The sequence below is a fragment of the Balaenoptera musculus genome, chromosome 8 (genome assembly GCF_009873245.2).
Source record: "Balaenoptera musculus isolate JJ_BM4_2016_0621 chromosome 8, mBalMus1.pri.v3, whole genome shotgun sequence".
Classification (NCBI taxonomy): Eukaryota; Metazoa; Chordata; class Mammalia; order Artiodactyla; family Balaenopteridae; genus Balaenoptera; species Balaenoptera musculus.
The window spans coordinates 12,397,357-12,416,265 of record NC_045792.1 but is presented as its reverse complement, the minus strand read 5'-3'; the positions used below and the strand labels follow the sequence as shown (position 1 = coordinate 12,416,265).

Here is an 18,909-nt window from a genome sequence, read left to right as displayed (position 1 = left end):
CCCCAAACAGGTGGCAAGAAGAACACAGAGAATCATTTTCATTTAATCCAGAGTTTGAGTGTAGTACTCTGGCGGGATTGCTGCATTTTAATACTGTGTGGCAAGAAGGCTATTCAATCAGGCTCTTTCTTCCTTCAGCCTCATTCCCTCAAACGTGAACTCCAGCTTTAGCTTAGGTTTGTAAAGGCTTCAATTTAGCGGGGACCAATGCTTCATATTGCCAGTTGGGTCATTTCATCTGATTCGTTTGGTCCAACCACAGAAGCCAACTTGATTTGCCAGACTTGTAGACCCACTAACTCTTACTTCATGGCCGTTCATTCACTGAACACATCTACTCGCCTCTACCATCCCAGGCATTGTGCTGTTAATACAGCAACATGTCACCATGAACTTGTGATGAGCCTTCAAAGGGATCTTTGGAAAAGAGATGGTAGGTAAACTTAAGATCAAGTATTCTTTGTGAATATACCTGAGGCAAATACAAAGAAGAAGAAGAGAAAAATAAATCCAGGAGACCAAATTCATAGTCTCTTAGTGAAAGCAGACATGAAACAAGTGAGTAGCCATAAGCTCTAATAAGCGCAAGCAAAGTCTAGAGAAGAGAGTGATTAATTCTGTTGGGAAGGGACCAGATGGCAGGTCAGGAGAAACTTCCAGGAGGAAGAGATTCCTAAACTGAGTTGGGAAAGGTAAATATAACCTTGTCTATCTGTGTGTGAGGGTTGCGGGGTGGGAGTGGGGGGATGGGTTCCGGGCGGAAGTCAATGTGTTAAAGGCAAAGAGGCATAAACTAGGAGGACCAGAGGACTAAGTGTAAGCGTTTAGTATTGATGGAGGGTGAGAGGGGTGGTGGTGGAAGACGGACAGGAGAAGTGAGCAGAGCTTTTAGACTGTGCCAGGCAGTTTGGGACTCAGTTTTACCTTAGGGGCCATCTGGGGTCGAAAGGGTTTTAAGCCAGGGCGTGAAGTAGCTTAAACGGCAGCCATTTGTGGACGTGTTGCAGGGAGCCAGTCTAAAGGCAGAGAGGTCAGTTAGAAGACTGTTGCAATAGTTTCTAAGAGACAGTGACATGAGGATGGCATGTGCCCCTAAGCAAGTGAGGACAAATCACCCAGTCACCGTGTGCCTGAGTTGGCCCTACTTATGCAATGGGTTCATTATGAACTTGTGATGAACCTTCAAATGGACCTTTGGAAAAGACAGGTTGGTAAATTTAAGATCAAGCATTCTTCGAGGATATACCTGAAGCAAATACAAAGAAGGAAGTTGCTAACATAAATCCAGAAGAACAAACTCCTTCCTGTGGGCTCCAGACACCAAAGAGCTCGAACCCACTAGATTTAACCATGATGCCCTAGCACCCGGGACCCTGTCTGTCTAGCCCAGCCCAGCAGCTGGCTGTGGCAGATGCTTCAGACGAGAGGTTCTCGGGGAGGGACCCCCATTTCCAACCCTTCTGCTATTTCATTCAAGGCTGCAGCCTCCGAGGTAGTTCAGCTGGGCCGGCCTCATTCCCCTCCGACCCAGCCCTGCTGTGGGATCCAAAATTTATCTGGACCAACCTCCTCGACCCCATCCCCACCCCTAGTCGAGTTGGGAACTTAGCTTGCCTGGAATTAAGTTTTGATTGACAAGTGGCACTGACTTTCAGGAGTAAAGAAAGTGCACAGAGAGCAGTGATCACTCAGAAGAACTCCGAGGTCAGTAGCAGAAGGAAGAGACAGCAAGGTGGATGGGGGACAAGCAGGGTGGGGCTGGAGGCTGGCTTCTCTGGCACTGCTGCCCACCATCTGACTGCTAGTGGGCCCCTTGCTTCTAGGGTCAGAGGCCTTAAAGAAGGGAAAGAAAGTCAGAATCATCCTGGCAGGAAGAGGAGAAACTGGGGTCCTCGTTAGGCCACAGCCGAGGCTACCTCCAGACCCGTCGGCAATCCCTCTGATCTCGCCGACAGCTCCTTCCCACCCCGCCCCCCCACCCAGGTTATCAGGAGGCAAAGGAATAAGATGAAGCGTTTCACCTAGATGGTATTTTTCTTTCCAAACACTTAAGCCTCTATGGTCTCGCTGATCTTGCATCTTTCCGGGAAAAAGGGCCCAGGACGCAGGGTTGGCCTTTCAGAGTTTGAAGTAACTTCAGAGGTTATTCAGTGTGCTTCCCTCGCATCTAGGGATGTGGACACTGAAGGGGAGAGATGTGAAGTAGCTTGCCGGGGGTCCCAGGGGTGCCCCTCACCCCTCCCGTCTGCTTGGCCCACACTGCTGTTTGTCCTCTTTGCAAATGAGGCCCCGTGTGAGGAAACAGAGCTGGAATTAGATAGTTCTGTGTAGCCTATTCACCCCAGGTGTGGCTGCCTTAAGGGGGATCTTACACTTTAGCGGGCTCCCTTATCTGTGAAATGAGGTTAGTGTCACCTTCACACCTACCTTGCAAAGTTGATGTGAAGGTTACTGGAAACCACACTTGTGTGAGTGCTGTAGTTCTAGCACCCAGTAGGGGTACGTGGTGTTTTCCCTAGTGAGCGTTCACCGAGCCCACTGTGCACAGGTGGGCATGGAAAGCCAGCACTCTTGTGACCCACGTTCCTCCCTGCAGCCTGGGTGGCAGAGAAGTGGGAAGAGCAGGGTGGTTAGCTTTCCCTGGGGAACGCAGCGTCATCGAATATTCTCTAGTCCAGATGTCAGCCTTTCATGCCCAAGACCAAACCAAGGATGTCTGGGAACAAACACTTCACTGAGAATTTGACTAGGTTGTGGGTAGGCAGAGAGTTGTGTGAGGCGGCCCAAGACGTTGACGATGGGAGGGCTCTGTGATCAGTTCGGTGTTTGCCCCAGACAGAGACCCTGCGGGTGGGAAAGGAGGAACTCACGTCTGAGGAGGTCACGTGTCCTTGGACCTCCCTCCTCAAGATCCCCGATTCCCCAGCTCCTCCTGAGGCCAGCTGTGATATAGTAAAATGAGCCACGACCGCGTGTCAGAAAGCTTGGTTGCCCTCCTGGTGCTGCCACTCGCTGCGTTGTTCACGTGGAGCCCTGGGCTCCTGGGCTGGTCCCTTCGTCTCTCCGAGCCTCGGGGTTCTCATCCGTGACATGAGGATGACGGCTCCTCCAAAGATGTTTGTATTCATAAAATAGTGCCCTGGAACTACTAAATACAAGCCGTCTCTCTCCAGCCACCTGGAACAATTTAGTCTTTTCTCTCCCTGAGACCTCGCGCTCTCCATCCTCGCTACCCCTGAGGCCACAGCCTCCAGTAACCAGCTCGCTCGTCCCTCGAGCTGTTCCCGAAAGCCCCACCAGGAGGCGTCCTTTGCCCGCCGAAGCAGGCCGGGCTCGAACTCTTTGGTGCCGGGGTGGGCGACTCTTTGCGCAGGGCAGTGCAGGATGCGGGCTGCGCCCGGGTCCCCCAGAGGTCGACCAACCGCAGCGCCCGCACCTCGTCCCGCGGCCGTTCTGTCGCGCGCGCCCCTCGCGCCCCTGCCCGGAGCCGCGTCTCCGACCCCGCGCCTCCCGCTCGGCCTCGGTCCCCCGCCTGGGGCGGCGGCAAGTTTGCCCCCGGCCGCTCGGCCCCGCCACCGCTGCGCTCCTCCAGCGCCTGGGCCCCGGGCGCGCCGGGAGAGGCGGCGGGCGGGCGGGCGGCCCGGCGCGCGGGCCCCGAAGGGGCGCCCCCGCGGCTGGCGTGCGCGGGCCGTCGCAGTTCCCGCGCTGCCCGCCGGGCGGCGCCCCGCGCCTCGACCGCGCTCCTCCCGCGCTGCCGGCTCCACGCTCGCTCGCAGCCGGACACAGACTGCCTTCAGCTGCCAGCGGATCGCGCTGGAGCCGCCGCGGCTGCTGCGGAAGAAGAAAAAAAAGGGAAACAACAGCCCGGCGGTCAGCGGAGCAGCGCCCAGCCCCAGCTCAGCCCCCGGAGTGCGGAGCCGCCCAGGTAAGGGCAGGGCCCGCCGCGGCGCCCCAGGCCCGCACCCGCGCTACCCCTGCGCCCCACGCGTCCCATCCGCGCGGAGCTCCGCGCGCGCCCGGATCCCCTACTTCTGACGTCTCTGCCTCTCCTGCTTTCCGGGGCCGCGGCCCCGCACCCTTCCCCTGCCCCCGCCCCCACCCCCTTCCCTGCGCCCTTCCCTCCCTCTCCCGCCTTCAGCCAGCGTGTCCCCTGCACTCCGGTCCCTGCGTCTCCTGAACGGGCTCCGAACCCCCATCGCTCTGCGCCCGTAGTTCCTCCAGTCTCCATCCCCATCTCCTTCCCTCCGCATCCCTTCTCCGGGCTCGCCGTCCTCCCCCTCTGGTCCTCCCCCTGCTCCTGTACAACTCCCAGCTCTGCCTCTGCCCCCTGCAGGGATGACGGCCCCTTCCCCACCCCGGCGCTTCTCCCCACACCTCGTCACCCTCCGCTTCTTCGGTCGCCTCGGTCCCCGGCTCCAGTGCCCCATCCCAGCCCGGAGCCCACGAAGCCCCCTCCCCCTTTCCTCACTGCCATCTGCCTCGACTGCCCCCGGCGCCTTCCGTGGACTCCTGTCACCACCTCCCCACCCTACACGCCATCTCGCTTCGGGGGAATAGCGTCCTATGAGAAATGACCCTCTTTCCCTGGACTAATGAGGCTCCTACCTATCCCACCCTAGTTCACCCGAGTGGGAAGTGAGGGAGGAACTCTAGAGACCTGCATTTGGGCGTATGATGCGGGAGGGGGCTGGCGAGGAGAGGGGGAGGGGAGCTGCCTGAGATTCTCTCCAGTGAGGACCGGCAAAGCGGTGAGAGGCTCAGACCTGGCCAGGGTTGGTGGCCAGCTTGCGACAGCTGGGACAGGGGTTTCGGGGCTCCGAGAGCACCTGTGTCTCTTCCTCTGGCTCCGTTGAGCTGAGGAAAGTGAGAGGGGAGGAGTTGGAGCCCGGGGAGAGTTGGCCTTTGGGCTGGGGAGGCCGCGGCAGGGGAGGACCTGGGCCCTCTGGGCCGCCGGCCTGGCCATGGCGGGGCAATGCAGCCGAGCTTCCCTCCCACCGGACCTCTGACTGCACAGCTCTTGGCATCTCTACTTTGTGCTGCCATCTTCCTCCTGGTGCTGTTGTCTGGTGATGCCACAAGGTGCCACCTCCCTGCCTCCCTCCAGTGGCTCTCCTGGGCATGTCTCCCAAGGGCCTGGGTTGTCTGGAAAGGGGAGGGGCCCTCTGGGCTTGGCTGGGCCCCTGTGCCAGGCAGTGGGTGCCAGTCAAGACGAGACCGAGAGGTCCCAGGACTGGCCGAGAGCCCGGAGCCCTGCCAGGAACGAAGAGAACTACCTTCACCTAAGCTCCCTGGGTGACAGGGGTGCTTCCAGGAGCACCTGCCAACGGCAGGCGTGGTATCCCCCAGGATAGAGGATGCCTGGGTTGGCAGTGGGCACCTGAGAGAGAAATCTGGTCCTGTTTGCTCCCTGAGTGTCTGTGCTCATGCGATGGGGCGAGGGCCGGGGAGAGGTCAGCTGTGCTCCAGTCCCACCCGGAAAGGAAGCCCCGGGAACTCCACTGGGCATCATCAGGCTCGTATTTGCTGAAGCTGCAGCTCATGCCTCATCATTAATCAGGTTTATTATGTTCCTCACTGGCTGGATGTGTTCCTCAAGGTCACGACCCTTTGGAGAGTTAATCTCATTTGCATACATTACAGTGTCTGGGTTTGTTAGTGGAGGGGGGTTGAAAGGAGGTTCTGGTTTTCTGTGTTTTCCCTGTCACCCACCTCCCTAGGCATCTTGATCGTTGGCTAGCATTTTCCCCAGCACTCAAAGTTCTTCCTGGAGACTGGGTCTGCTGCTTGGTCTGGCTGTCCAGTGTGGTTTTCCCTGAGGATGGAAAGGGAACTTTGCATGGTGAGAGAGAAGTGGAGACTCCAGGGAGAAGGTCCCAGCTGCTGGGGTGCAAGGCCTCCTGGACAGTGGGCCTCAGCTGCCCCCAGTGTGGGTCTCAGCCCGACTGAGATGGAAGGAAGGAAGGAAGAAGGGCAGGATGACCTGTCCTGGGTGACGGGAAAAAACTGTGCGGAAAACAGGAGGAACAGCGAGTAGGAAGCCTTTGGCCATGTGGCTGGTGCGAGTGGGTAGTGGCAGGGAATATGTGTGGGAAGAAAACATCTCTTGTTGCTTCTGCATAGTACGGATCCCTTATGTGGGGATTGAGTTCTGCAGTTTTCCAAATGCTTTTTAGAAAAATTACTTCACTTGATCTGAACCAGACAAGCGTTTTGTCTGTACCACTGGCCTGCGGGGAGCTGTTATTGATCCCCTGGAAACTGATGCTCACAGAGGTTAAGTGACTTGTCCAAGGCTCTGCAGCCACACCTGAGGCCTCTGGGCTTCCAGCCCAGGGCTCTTGTGCTACTACTTGTTGCTTTTTAAAGTCTCAGCTGTTCAGCCCTTCCTCTCCACATCCTGTGCTTGAGCCCTCACGTTCTCCAGTGTCAGCTCAGCACCTCTCCCTGCTCTGGGAGCTGGCTGGTCCTTGGTTCTGCACTCTCCCTGCCCGTAGACTGGCTGCTCCGGTGCCCTGGTTGTCCTGCCCCCCTCACCCCAGCCCATCGCTTCCTCTTGACTCCCTCCTGCAGAGAGTTCCAGGTTCTCCCAGGCACGTGGCCTGGTCGCCTTGGAAGCCTCCCCCATCCCACTGGTGCCCAGCCTGACCTTTTTCCCCGGCCACTGTCCCACTTGGGACTCCAGTGGCTTACCCCTGGGTTATGGTAACACAGCCTTCTCCCTGGGCAGCCTGCAGGCACCCGGCCGCCACACCTGCCTTCCTGCAAAGGATGGTATTTGTAACATGTGACCAGGTCTCCAGAGCGTCGGTGGCCCCAGGTTTTTGGAGAGAGTTCCCAGACTGTGGCCTGGAGTGTATGGCGTCCGCATGCTGGCCCTGACCTTATGCCTCTGGATGTGACCCTCTGCCCCCCTCACCCCACACCCTCTATGCCTCGCCTTTTCCTTTCCTCCTCTTTTCTGCCCAACTACACCTTTCCCAGCCTTCAAGGTGAAGCTGGAGCCACACAAGGTGCAGGCTGGGAAGGACCCCACCCGCCCCCATGCTGGCCTTCCGTCCCAGCAGGAAGTGGAGGCAGCTTCAGCTGCTAAGTGCTGGGTAGACCTGGGGTTCCTCTCCTGGTGTCACTCCCTGAGTGACTTTGAACAAATGGCTTAACCTCTCACTTGCCTCACCTGTAAAATGGGGATAATCTCACCTGCCTGAAAGGGTTGTTGTGGGCATGAATGGGAGCAGAATGGGAATGTGGTTTGTCAGCCCAGGAGGTGTCCGGGGAGCATCCCCGGCTGGCTCCTCCCACACTGCCTCTGTGGTTTAGCTCCCAGCTCCTGCCTGCTCTGGAGAATTCCCTGTCCCTGTTGGTCTCCCCACCTAGACGGCAGGTCCCGTGAGGAGCAAGGCCTTGGCTTGCTGCCTTTTCACATCCTTGGCTCCAATGGAGCAAGCCCTGTCCTTCAGCATCCCATAAATCAGCCCCTGCTCGTAGTAGGAACTAAGAAATAGTTGGTACTTGATAAAAATATTTGGTTACATAAAATAGGGTATGCCTTACAGGTAGCAACTCCAATATGAAAAAACATTTTAAACCACAGTACCAGCCGAGGTAAATGATGGGAAGGAAGGAGAGAATCAATTTAACGTTATACTGCCTGCGAAGTCTGCTCATTTCACTCAGTCACCCCCGAGACCCTGTGAGTTAGACGTGATCATCTCCATTTTTACAGGTGAGGAAGGGGGTTCACAGGGGGCCCTGTGGTGTAGGTGTAGCCCGCTCCGTGCCATGTCACAGACCAGGGAGGGCTCCAGAACCCCACTTCCTTCCCCTAGGCTTGGGCCTGAAAAAGGGAAGGAGAGGCTCTTTGTAAAAAGATACGTCCCAGGCTTTCTTTAAACAGCTGAGCACCTCTGTCATCTCCATGCAGCCCAGCAGGGATGGGGGCGTGGTTACCAGCACCTCGGGGAGGCAGGGCCTCCTTCAGCAGGGTTCTGAGCAGTGGCGAGCACAGGAGGGCACGGTTGGCACGTGCGGCATGGGTGTGGACGCGCAGTGGCCGCCGGCTGAGCAGGTGTTCAGACAGGGCTGGAGCTCAGGGATGGGAGGAAGGACTTCCCGGCGAGGAGGGGCTGCACAGGTCAAGTGGGGACAGGGGGCGTCCCAGGGATTGGGTGATGGGCAGAAGGGATGGGGCAGGTGAGTCAGGGTCCTGTCTGCGGGGAGGAAGCGGGGCAGGGCTGGGGCAGAACTAGCTTGAGCCTGCAGGACCTTGAGAGCCAAGGAAAAGGGGTTGGGGATCCTTGGGCAGAGGAGAGCGGCGCCCAAAGCGGGGCGCGGGCCTGGAGGGTGGTGACGGCAGGGGGGTGCACTTGAGCGGCACTTCCACGGAGCAGCAGAATGTGCTGACAGATTGGGCTCGCAGATGAGGGAGCAGGAAGTGTCAGAGGGAACGTCGAGATTTCCAGCCTCGGTCTGGAGGATGGTAACGCCGCTTTTGGGAACACGGGGGCCAGGGTGGGGATGTGGGTCTGAGGGAGGCTGGGAAGTGTGTTCCCAGACGTGCTGTGAGCGGGGCGATGGGGCGTTTGGGGGTCGTCCTGGGTGGCCGTGGGGTCCTGGACAGCAGCCCACCAGTCTGTGCGAGGGCGCGTGCCTAGGGGCATGGGCTGCCCAGGGGGCTGGTCCCAGGCGGTTCTGATGCCTGAATCTCACTCCCCAGCCTCCTGGGAGACGCCTCTGTCCTCTCCTCCTGGCGCTGGGACCCTTGTGCCCAGCACTTACTGTGCCTGTCACCTCCAGGGGACCGTGCCTTGCACAGAGCAGCTGCTAAATAAATATTTGTCTTATTTAAGTGGCCTCAACTCGTGTTTAGTAAGTGTTTGTTACAGAGATAAGTTTGTAGAACACGGTGGGTGAGGAGGGGAGAGGAAGGCTGGGTGGGCCTTCAGCCGCTGGGAGTGAGGGTTCCCAGGCTCCTCTGTCACACTGGGCGTTGATCTCTGTGACTGTCTCCTCCCCTCCATGGCCCCGCACTCAGTGCTGGACCCGCCTGTTCCCCAGGATGCTGGGGCCCCTGTGGTGGGGGAAGGAGCAAGGGTCCAGAGGCCGGCAGGCCTCCCTTTGTTACTCAGTCCTGGGTTTGAGACTGGCCTGCCCCGCACCTGGGGGTTAGCCCTGCCCCCCCACCTGGGGGTTAGCCCTGCCCCCCCACCTGGGGGTTAGCCCTGCCCCTCACCTGAAGTCCCCTTCTTGCCTCCTCATCCCTTCTTCTGCTTTTCTCAGGGAGCAGTTTGCTCAGAGGAAGCAGAGAAAACCAGGTGGCGGTGGTTATCTCTTTTCGGGGTGCTGGGGGGGTATTTTGGCCGTGGAGAGGCTGAAAGGGAAGCTGGGTGTGCACAGTCTCGGGGGGCATTTTGGGTGTGGAGGGGCTATGCTGTGGACCTGTGGGGGAGAACTGGCTTAGAAACGGGAAATCCAGGCTACTTTTCGCTGCCTCAGGTTCCTCTCTCTACAATCTGGGGCCTACGATAAACTCGACATCATGGGTTCCCGATTCAGTGAGATAATCACGTGGAGTAGAGGCTCCCTGGAGGAGGGAGCAGGGAGGGGTGTGACCCCCCCAGGACAGGGAGAGTGGCTGTGGAGAAAACACATATTTAGAATTGGAGTTTAAGGGCCAGAGTTAAAGCGGAGGATTTAAGAAGATGAGAAGTCAATAACCCAGAGGAGGTTAAGATGTGTAAGTGAGAGGCTGGCTACAAAGCACACTTAGTAAGAAGGAAAAGCTTAAGAAGCCGAGGAGGATGGACACATCCCAGGCGCCGGGGCCGCTGAGGGGGTTTCTGCTGTCCAGCCTGGCAGGGCCCCTGAGTGGGGAGGCTGGGTTTAGGGATGAAGTGCCGCTGTCACCTTTTGGGGACAGCTCTCTGCTTCTCTCTGCTTGTCGGGTGGCCTGAGCAGGGCACCCTGTTCTTCCTCCAGAGGCTGTGTGGGGCGGTGGTGGCCACTCCTGGATCAGATTGCACGGGAATCCAATCTCAGCTCTTCCAGTCCCATCGTATGGTGTTGGCCAGGGGCTGAGGAGCGGCATACCCACCTCTGTGAGTCTCAGCAGGTGCTCTAAGTGCTTGTGAAATGGTTGCAGTTGCTATTGTTAGAAGTACGATTACGTTTTCATCTTTACAGAGTCTCTCCCAGCCCTGTTCAGTTCCTAAGATGTTACAGAATGCCATCCCCAGCAAGGTTGGTGAGAGGGTGGGAAGGCCTTATTGGGAGGCAGCAGGGGCATTTTTTGAAATCATCAGAGAAGTCTAGAGTGAGTTCAGTCCAAGCCCCAGACAGAGGAAGGCCCTGAGGTTCAGGCAGCTTAAGTCACTTGTCCAGGTTATAAGGCGGGGAGTGGCAGAGCTGGGGCATCCTTTTCACTGGGCTTCGTGGCCCTCCACACAGGAGTGAGAGGCTGGAAAAGAGAGACTTCTACAAATCATTTGGTCCCATCCCGGCATCCAGACAAAATCTGATTAGAACTAAGAAGGAGAATGATCTTGATTCTTTAAGGCACCAGACTGTGCACTCCTTGGGGGCAGGGATACAGCCTTGGGTTTTTGTCTCTAGCACTTGGCTGACACATAGTAGGTACTCAGTATATACTTGTTAAATGGACAAATTAGTTCACCACACCACCACCAATGACAACAATAACAGCTAATAATTATCGACTGCTTATTATGTACCAAGTATGATGCACAGTGCTTTCCATATATGATCTTGGTTTATCCTCTCAATAACTTTAAGGTACTATTATTACACCCATTTTACAGATGAGGAGGCTAAGATTCAGGGCAGGTGATTAATTGGCCCAAAGTCTCATAGTTAGTAAGAAGCAGAGTTGGAATTTATACCCAGGCGGTCTGATTTCACACTCCGGTGGTAAAATTTCTGTGTGCGTGTGTGGATGCATATACGTGTGTGCACACATGCACATGTATGTGAAATATGTACTGATTCTCCCCTAATTTCCTAGACTCCCCTCTGGCTCTCTCACTACTTCTCCTGTTCCCCATCCTGTAGGCCAGGAGGCCAGGCATGGAAGGGAGCAGTGGCCTCTTGCTGCTCCGGTGCTTGTCTTCCCTTGGCCTGATTCCTTTGACCCCTGAGTAAGAGGGCACTGGCAACCCTGGGGGAACGATGAAAGATCACCCCCAACAGAGCTTCTGCAGTGGTACCTGATCGTGTGCCAGTCTTTTCCAACATGGAGGCCATCCAGGCGAGGGCCTGGGGTGGAGGCCGGAGGAGGCAGCCACGCGAAGTCTTCACAAGACTCTCGTGAGCCGAAAAGTTTGAGCGTGATGGAGCTCAGGTGACACGGGGCCCCGCGAGGTCCTCGGCCCAACCCTGCCCAGACCAGCCGGGGTCAGTGTGCTCTCTATCCCCCCAGGACCCTGGTCCAGGCTGCTCTGCATGGCTGCCCAGAGTATCGGGGGGATCTCCCTGGGGTCTTGGACTCTCAGAAGCATCGTGGAGCCTGGAAAAAGTCCGAAGGCACCCTGCTGTTACGGTGTGGTTATTATTGATCTTTACAGCATCTCCCTGGCCTAGTGTAGTTCATAAGATCACAGCAGAACATCCCCAGCAAGGGTGGTGACAAAGGGAGTTTGGGCATCTCTCTTTCTAGAGGCAGCAAAGACTTTTTCGGGAGTAGAGAGAGCTAGAGTAGGTTTAGGGGGGCAGAAGGCCCCCATAGAGTCATTTCCTGGGGGGAGGTCATGGGTGGAGCTTGTCACCGGGCCCCCACCCCACCGCAAACCTCCATCAGCACAACTGGCCCTTGAGCTGAGGCTCTCAGTGCCACTTCCTGGTGGGTATCACATATGCAGAGACTTGTGATGTCTTGGTGATTGCTTCTCCCCCAAGGATCTCACAGGGCCACAAACCTGAGAGGTAGATGGGGCAGGGAGGAATTATCATTCCAGACGCTCAGAATTTCAGTAACTAACCAAAAACAAGAGTTAGGGGTTGAGAGGTTGGATCAGAATCCAGGACGCCTGCTCCCTGCCCGTGGCTCTGTCCACACACCTGAGGCCTTCTGAAGGCCACCGCTGCCTGTGCAGATGGCGGAAGCAGTGGTCCTAGGGCACACCTGCTCTTCCCCAGGTTGAGAACGTTGCACAGAATAAGGCAACATTTGTCCAAGAATGATAATGCCTATTTTATTGCTGGGAAAACTGAAACCCAGGGAGATTAAATGAATCACAGAATCTTATTCCTGGAAGGAACTTGAGATCATTCAGTCAGCATCCTACCTATGCCTTCCTCGTGTCCACAGACAGAATCTCCACTGGCTGGTTATCTAGCCTCAGCTGCCGCTTCCTCCTTCTCCTCCCCCTCCTCCTCCTTCTCCCCATCTTCTTTTTTTTTTAAAACATTGTTAATAATACTTTGCTTTAAAAAAAATTAATTAATTAATTAATTTTTGGCTGTGTTGGGTCTTCGTTGCTGTGCATGGGCTTTCTCTAGTTGTAGTGAGTGGGGGCTACTCTTCGCTGCGGTGTGCGGGCTTCTCATTGCAGTGGTTTCTCTTGTTGCAGAGCATAGGCTCTAGGTACGCAGGCTTCAGTGGTTGTGGCACGTGGGCTCAGTAGTTGTGGCTCGTGGGCTCTAGAGTGCAGGCTCAGTAGTTGTGGTGCATGGGCTTAGTTGCTCTGTGGTATGTGGGATCTTCCCGGACCAGAGCTCGAACCCATGTCCCCTGCATTGGCAGGCAGATTCTTAACCGCTGCGCCACCAGGGAAGTCCCTCCTCATCCTCTGAAAGCTAACATTATTGAGCACTTACTGTGTTCTAGTTGCTTGAGATGTATTAAGTTGATCTTCCAACAACCCTATGAAGTAGGGTCTATCATCTCATTTTACAGATGAATAAACTGAGGCTCAGAGAGTTGCATAGCTTTCCCAAGGTAAGCTTTCACCAGTAAGTGGTGGAGCCTGGGTATAAACTCAGCAGTCTGGACCGTGCTTTTGACCACTCGTGAGGCAGGCCATCCCTCCCCGGGGAAGCTGTTAATAAGGGAGCACGTGAGAGCACCCAGCACATTGCCTGGCATGTAGAAGGTATTCAGGAAATGCTAGTGATTCTCTTCCAAAGATATCAGAAGGTTTTGCCTCATACGAGCCAAATCTACTTCCCACGGGTCCTTGTTCTACACCCTTCCTTGGAGCCCCATGAGGCACTTCTACCCTTCTTCCCCTTCCAGTCCTGGGGATGTGAAGATACCTCATGAGCAAGAAGCAAAGCCTTCTTCTACCTGGGTTTCTGTTCAAGACTCTTTCCCAAATGGAGTCCCCTAGCAGGAAGATGATGGCCTGGAGCTGGGGGGGCCTGCGGGCTCTGTGAAATGTGCAAGGCTGGGACTGGCCTCAGGGGCAGGGAGGTGCCCGATCCTTGGTCATGTCCATTTATAGCACACGTTGCCCGAGTGCCTCTTAGGTGCCAGGCACGGACACAAAGTGGCACAGGGTGGGCTCCCCCCAGGGCTGGGCCTTTACTAAATGTGTGCAGAAGTATCTTCTGAATCTGTCAGATGATGGATATTGGGCCTCAGATCCTGGGGGCAGGGGACTGAGGACCAAGGTGACCACCTGCTCCTTTGAGCTCCTGTGAGGCCGGATGATGCTGCAGACCCCCCACCAGAGGGCCGAAAAGTTCAGATGACCCAAATCTAAGGGTAGGCAACTAGGTGGAGAAAGCTCACCCAGCTTGGGTGAGTATGGAAAGTAGCACTGTGTACCATTCTCCTTTGCAAAGCAAGAGTCTTGCCAGAGTCCAGAGTAAATAGGCTGGAACATGAGATCTGCCAGGTAGGGTGCAGATCGGCAGCAAACAAGGCAATTGCATGAGGCGAGTAGTGGCAAGTCAGCTGAGGAAGTGCGCTTCCATCGCATGAGGCCAGCCAGGCCGGCGGCTTGTGGGCTAGCTCTTCCCCTCAGCTCCCCTTTGGGGAGGGGGTTAGCAGAGGGGGATGCTCAGGGCTTGACCTTGGGCCTCAGGAACTGGGGTGCACCTTTGTCCCATGTTCCTGGGCCAGGAATGCTACCCCTCTTGTCACGTCTCAAGTGTCCATCCTCATATGTCCTGGCAAATCCTCACAGCAACTTACACTATAAGGATTATTGGTTCCATTTGACCCAGGAGATGACGGATGCTCTGAGAGCCGGGTAATCGGAGGTCACACAGCTGGACCACAGCATTGCCCCTTTTTTCTATACCTGCGGCTTCTCCTGGTGGTCAGTGCCTCTCCAAGGAGCCAGTAGGTGTCTCTGCCTGAGCCTCCAGTCCCCGTAGGGGAGGCACTTAAAACGGCTCACCTGGGGGAGGGTCAAGGGCAGGTGACCATGAAGCCAGCCAGGCCACAGTCAGATGCTTCAAGGAGGTCAGCAGAGATCATTGTCTATCTCCCCAGGACATGAGCTCCACTGGCACAGGGCCTGTGTCTGTTTCTCAGAATTGCATCCCCAACAGCTAGGATGGTACCAGCATATAGTAGGTGCTCAATACGTATCTGTTGAATGAATGGCCTCTTTGGGGAGCCCCTTGTGTGCAGAGGCCCTGGATGGTAGAGCCCAGGGCTAGCAGTGAGCCTTGGCTGTGGAAAGCTTGGATGGGCTGCTTCAGCTCACAAACCTGTGGGACCAAAGAGTCAGTTGTGTAGATCTCAAAGCACATTTGCCTGATGGGTAGTGGGATGAACACAACCCGTGATGGAGCCGAACCAGTACAAAGGGCAGCCCTGGTCCTCCTGGACCGTGGCCCCAAGCACTTCGACACCTCCTCAAACCCAGCCGAGCCTGGCCTCAGGGGCCGAGGGGGACTGGACGGGGGTGTCTAGTGGGAGCGGGGGTGGCACGTGCAGTGAGAGCTCTGACTTTTAGATCAGGGTGGGGACACTGCCGCTCCCGTGAGTCAGGACGAGGCTCCGGGAGCAGAGGCCTGAGCGCCAGGGGTGCTCCCCTACACACGCAGTGTGAGCCAGGGACGGCATGCCTCCAGAATTCACTTCTTCCCGGTAGAGTTAACGTGGAAGGGCCGCGGGCAGGGTGGGCGTAAGGACTGCGGGGCAGGGGACCTAGGAAAAGGCTGCCTTTCGTGGGGATGGAGGGCCCCAGGATTTGGGGCGTGAGCCGAGACCCTGTCTGACCTTTCAGCCCCTGGATCTTGGGGCACAGTCAGGTGCTGCACGTGGATGCAGGGTCCCAGTGACGCCTGCTGCCCGGTGCTGGCTGTGGTCAGCGGTGTCTGCTGGGTTTCCTCCTTGGCCCACTTCTGCTGATTGGTGGCGGTGCCTGCAGTGCTGGGTTGAAAAGGGTCTGGGTCCGAGCGTTGGCTCCCTGGGATGGGGCCTGGGTTTGACTTGGGATGTCTGCCAGGGGCACAGGGTGCAATAAATTTGTCAAGTCGGATTTAGTCCAATCAGCTCATTTTACAAGTGAGGAAAACAAGACTCAGAGAGAGGCAGTAACTTGCCCGAGGTCACATCCCTTGCAACATCAGGATTCGAAATGGGGTGCCCTGGCCCCTGGTTCTTCCTTGTCTCACGCCTCTCACTAGATTGGCTCTCCAAGAGTCTCTTATCAAACCAGGGGAGCAAGTGCCCTGCTCCACTGCTCCCTATTCACTGGTGCCCCCATGCTCCCCAGCTGCTAGCCAGCCCCATCGGTCCTGGGCAGGGCGGGGAAGGAGCCTGGGAGCAGGCCCTGCCCTCTGGGAGTTGTGACCCCAAGAGCCATGTGGAGAAGAGACGGGCAGAGATGTCTTGCAAACCCACAGCAGGCAGTAAACACACACCCGTCCGGGACAGGGACATGCCCAGTTAGCCGTGTGTTAAGACCCAGTGTCCAGGCTGAAATGGGCAGAGTGGGACAGGCTGATGGCTCTCCTCTGAGCAATCCCAGGAAGCTTCCTGGAGGAGGGGACTTCCCTGCAGCTTGGGGTGGAGGGTGGGCTGGTGTGATGTGTGGGAAGTAGCCTGGTGTGGTAGAAAGATGACAGGAGGGGGCCTTGGCCAGCCTGGGTTTGGAGTTCCCACCTCTTTACTTACTCTGCAGCCTTGGACAAGTCTGTTACTATGTCTGAAGCCTCTGTTTGCTCAGCAATAAAATGGGGATAATAAAACACATAATCTAGGGCTTGGGGAAGAGCAAATAGGATAACATCTATGGAAGGACTTCTTAAGTCAGGTGCTTTCAGTACATATTGTACGACTTTACATAAGATTCAAGAACAGGCAGAGCAATCTATGGTAATAGAAGTCAGGATAGCAGTCACCTTTGGAAGAGGACAAGGGGGATGGAGAGGGTTCTAGAATGCTCATAATGCTCTTTCTTTATTTGAGAGCTGTTTCTGTGGGAAAGTCACTGAGCTCTACACTTATGTGCACTTTTCTGTACATACATTATACTTCAATTTAAAAACTTTTTCTTAAAAAAGTGCTTGTAATGCTTAGAGTGGCCAGGTTATAACGGCCAGACACTTGACGGAATGTCCACGAGGAGACCTGGAATGACGTTAGTAGAAATCATGGCGGGTTTCTGTGGAATAATTCAGGCAGTGTGCTAATCACTTCACATGCATTTTCTCATTTAATCCTTCCACAGCCCCCATTTTACAAGTGGGGAAACTGAGACTCAGAGGGGTTATATAAGTCACCCAAAGTCAGCCAGCCTGGGGCAGAGGTGGACACAGACCAGGTCTGACTCCAGAGCGGCCCTCTCGGTAGAGCATGAAGGACATAGATGTTGTCCTGACCCCTTCCTCGGCTAACTGGGGGTGGGTGGGGGGAAGGGGTGGTTCCTGGGTCTGTGTTGTCTTTTAACTTGAAGGTACCAGGGCCCCGCTGGCCCGCAGCTTGTGGTGGAAGATGCAGAACAGCGCTGTTCCCGAGCTGGTCCCAATCTGGAGATGCCTCCAGAATGGGAGCAAGTGGGAAGCAGGAACCAGACGAACACATTTGTCTGGAGAGCCTCTAGATCGTGCAGGCCGGGTGGGGAGGGGAGGGGACTGTGTCGGGGGTCCAGAGCAAATGATGCCTTGCTCAATTTAAACCTTCCGGGGCAGATCCCTGCCAGGTAAGAGGGACAATGGCAGTATTTCTCCTCCCAGCAGCCAGGGCAAGAGGGAGTTGTTCTGCATAATGCGAGTTTCTTCACCGACCCCCAGAGCCTGTGCCTGGGGATTTGCACCTTCACAGAGGCCTTGCTGCCAGGAGGAGCCCGGGGCACGCTTGCCTCTTCCCGGGGTGGGCTTGGGGCTGGGAGGAAGATGGGAAGTCAGGCACTTTCGTTGCCTTTATTCTTTGGCTAAGCGAGTCAGCGGAACTCAGACTAAGCAGCCCTGCCCTGTGCCCTTGTCTAGTGGGAGAGAGATGCCGTTGTGTTTGCGTTTAAATGCAACTGGCAAAGCAGATAAAGCCTTATTGTTGTCCAAGGTTTCCAATCACATGGGAAAACGAGGGCCCGGTAACATCATTCAGCGTGCTGGAGGGCAGACAGCTTCTGTGCCAGCAGAGCCGCTCACCTCCTCTGGGAGGCCTGCCCTGATAAACCCCTTCAGCTCTTTTTTTTTTTAAACACCTTCATTGGGATACAATTCACATACTTTTTTTTTTTTTTTTTGGTCTTCATGGCTGTGTGCGGGCTTTCTCTAGTTGTGGCGAGCGGGGGCTACTCTTCGTTGTGGTGTGCGGGCTTCTCATTGCAGTGGCTTCTCTTGTTGTGGAGCATGGGCTCTAGGTGCGCGGGCTTCAGTAGTTGTGACACGCAGGCTCAGTAGTTGTGGTGCATGGGCTTAGTTGCTCCGTGGTATATAGGATCTTCCCGGACCAAGGCTCGAACCCACGTGCCCTGCATTGGCAGGCGGATTCTTAACACTGCACCACCAGGGAAGCCCACCCCTTCAGCTCTTGATGGTTACATCCCAGCCCTCAGCAAGGAGGTACATAAACACTGTGAATAGAGTAAACACACTAGCACGTTCTGGTTGTTTATGATGGTTTTTATCTTAAGTCTATCTCTAGTACGTTGGTCCTGTCACCCCTATTTGCCTGGAGGCTGGCTGAAGGCAGGGACTAGGAGGACCCTTCCTCTGGACCTCCCTTAGGGATTCCATCCATGTAGCAAGTACCAGTCTGCAGTGCTGGCTCTAGTTCCCCAGTGTGGAGTTGACTCTCTGCCTCAGGACCTTTGCACATGCTGTTCATCTGCTTGGAACCCCTTCCTCCACCTCCTCTCCTACTTTTGCTTCTCCATTCCTCTTCCAGGAAGCCCTTTCCTGCTGCTTCCTGCAGCCTAAGGGGGCCCCTCTTGCAGCTCCACCCGCTCCTGCGCTCCTTCCGTTCGGAGCACTCCCCAGACTGCACTGTAACGGCCTGTTCATTGTTCAGTCCCCCCCGCTGGGCACCGAGCTCTGAGAAGCCAGGGATTGGATTGGGCTGTCACATCCACTTTTGTGCCACAGCCTCTAACACAGAGGATCTCGCTGAATGTTTATTGAAAGAAGTGAGGCCGTTGAGCACCAAAGTGAGGGGTGAGGTTCCAGCGCTTCAGTTTGGGAGCCCAGCTGCTGTGTCCACCTGCCCTGGAAGGAATGCCCTTAGCCATGACTCCCTCCAGCTGAGTCTGAGCCCCCAAACAGCTGTAGAGGCAGGAGTCTAGAGCCCAGTGTGGGCACCAGTGGCCACATCTGTTTTGCTCAGTGCTGAGTTCCTGACATCTGCACACAGATGCTGCATCAGAGTGTCCCACAAATGTGCCTGGAAGTTCAAATGTGTCAGCCCCCTGTGGGGAGTTGGGGGCAACCAGGAAAGGTGCTGCCCATCCTTTATCCTTCGATGGAACTGGATGGAGGTGGTTTCAGGTGGCCTAG

General features: G+C 56.0%; 1 protein-coding gene across 4 annotated transcripts in view; it reads left to right on the top strand.

Annotated features, from left to right (window-relative positions):
• Nucleotides 1-3,793: 3,793 nt before the first annotated feature.
• Nucleotides 3,794-18,909, top strand: part of GRIK4 (glutamate ionotropic receptor kainate type subunit 4) — a 439,675-nt gene continuing 424,559 nt past the window's right edge. For all 4 annotated transcript variants that reach the window (XM_036862433.1, XM_036862435.1, XM_036862434.1 and 1 more), the window contains exon 1: nt 3,794-3,925. The gene's annotated coding sequence lies outside the window, so the exon portion shown is untranslated. The remainder of the gene's footprint in view (nt 3,926-18,909) is intronic.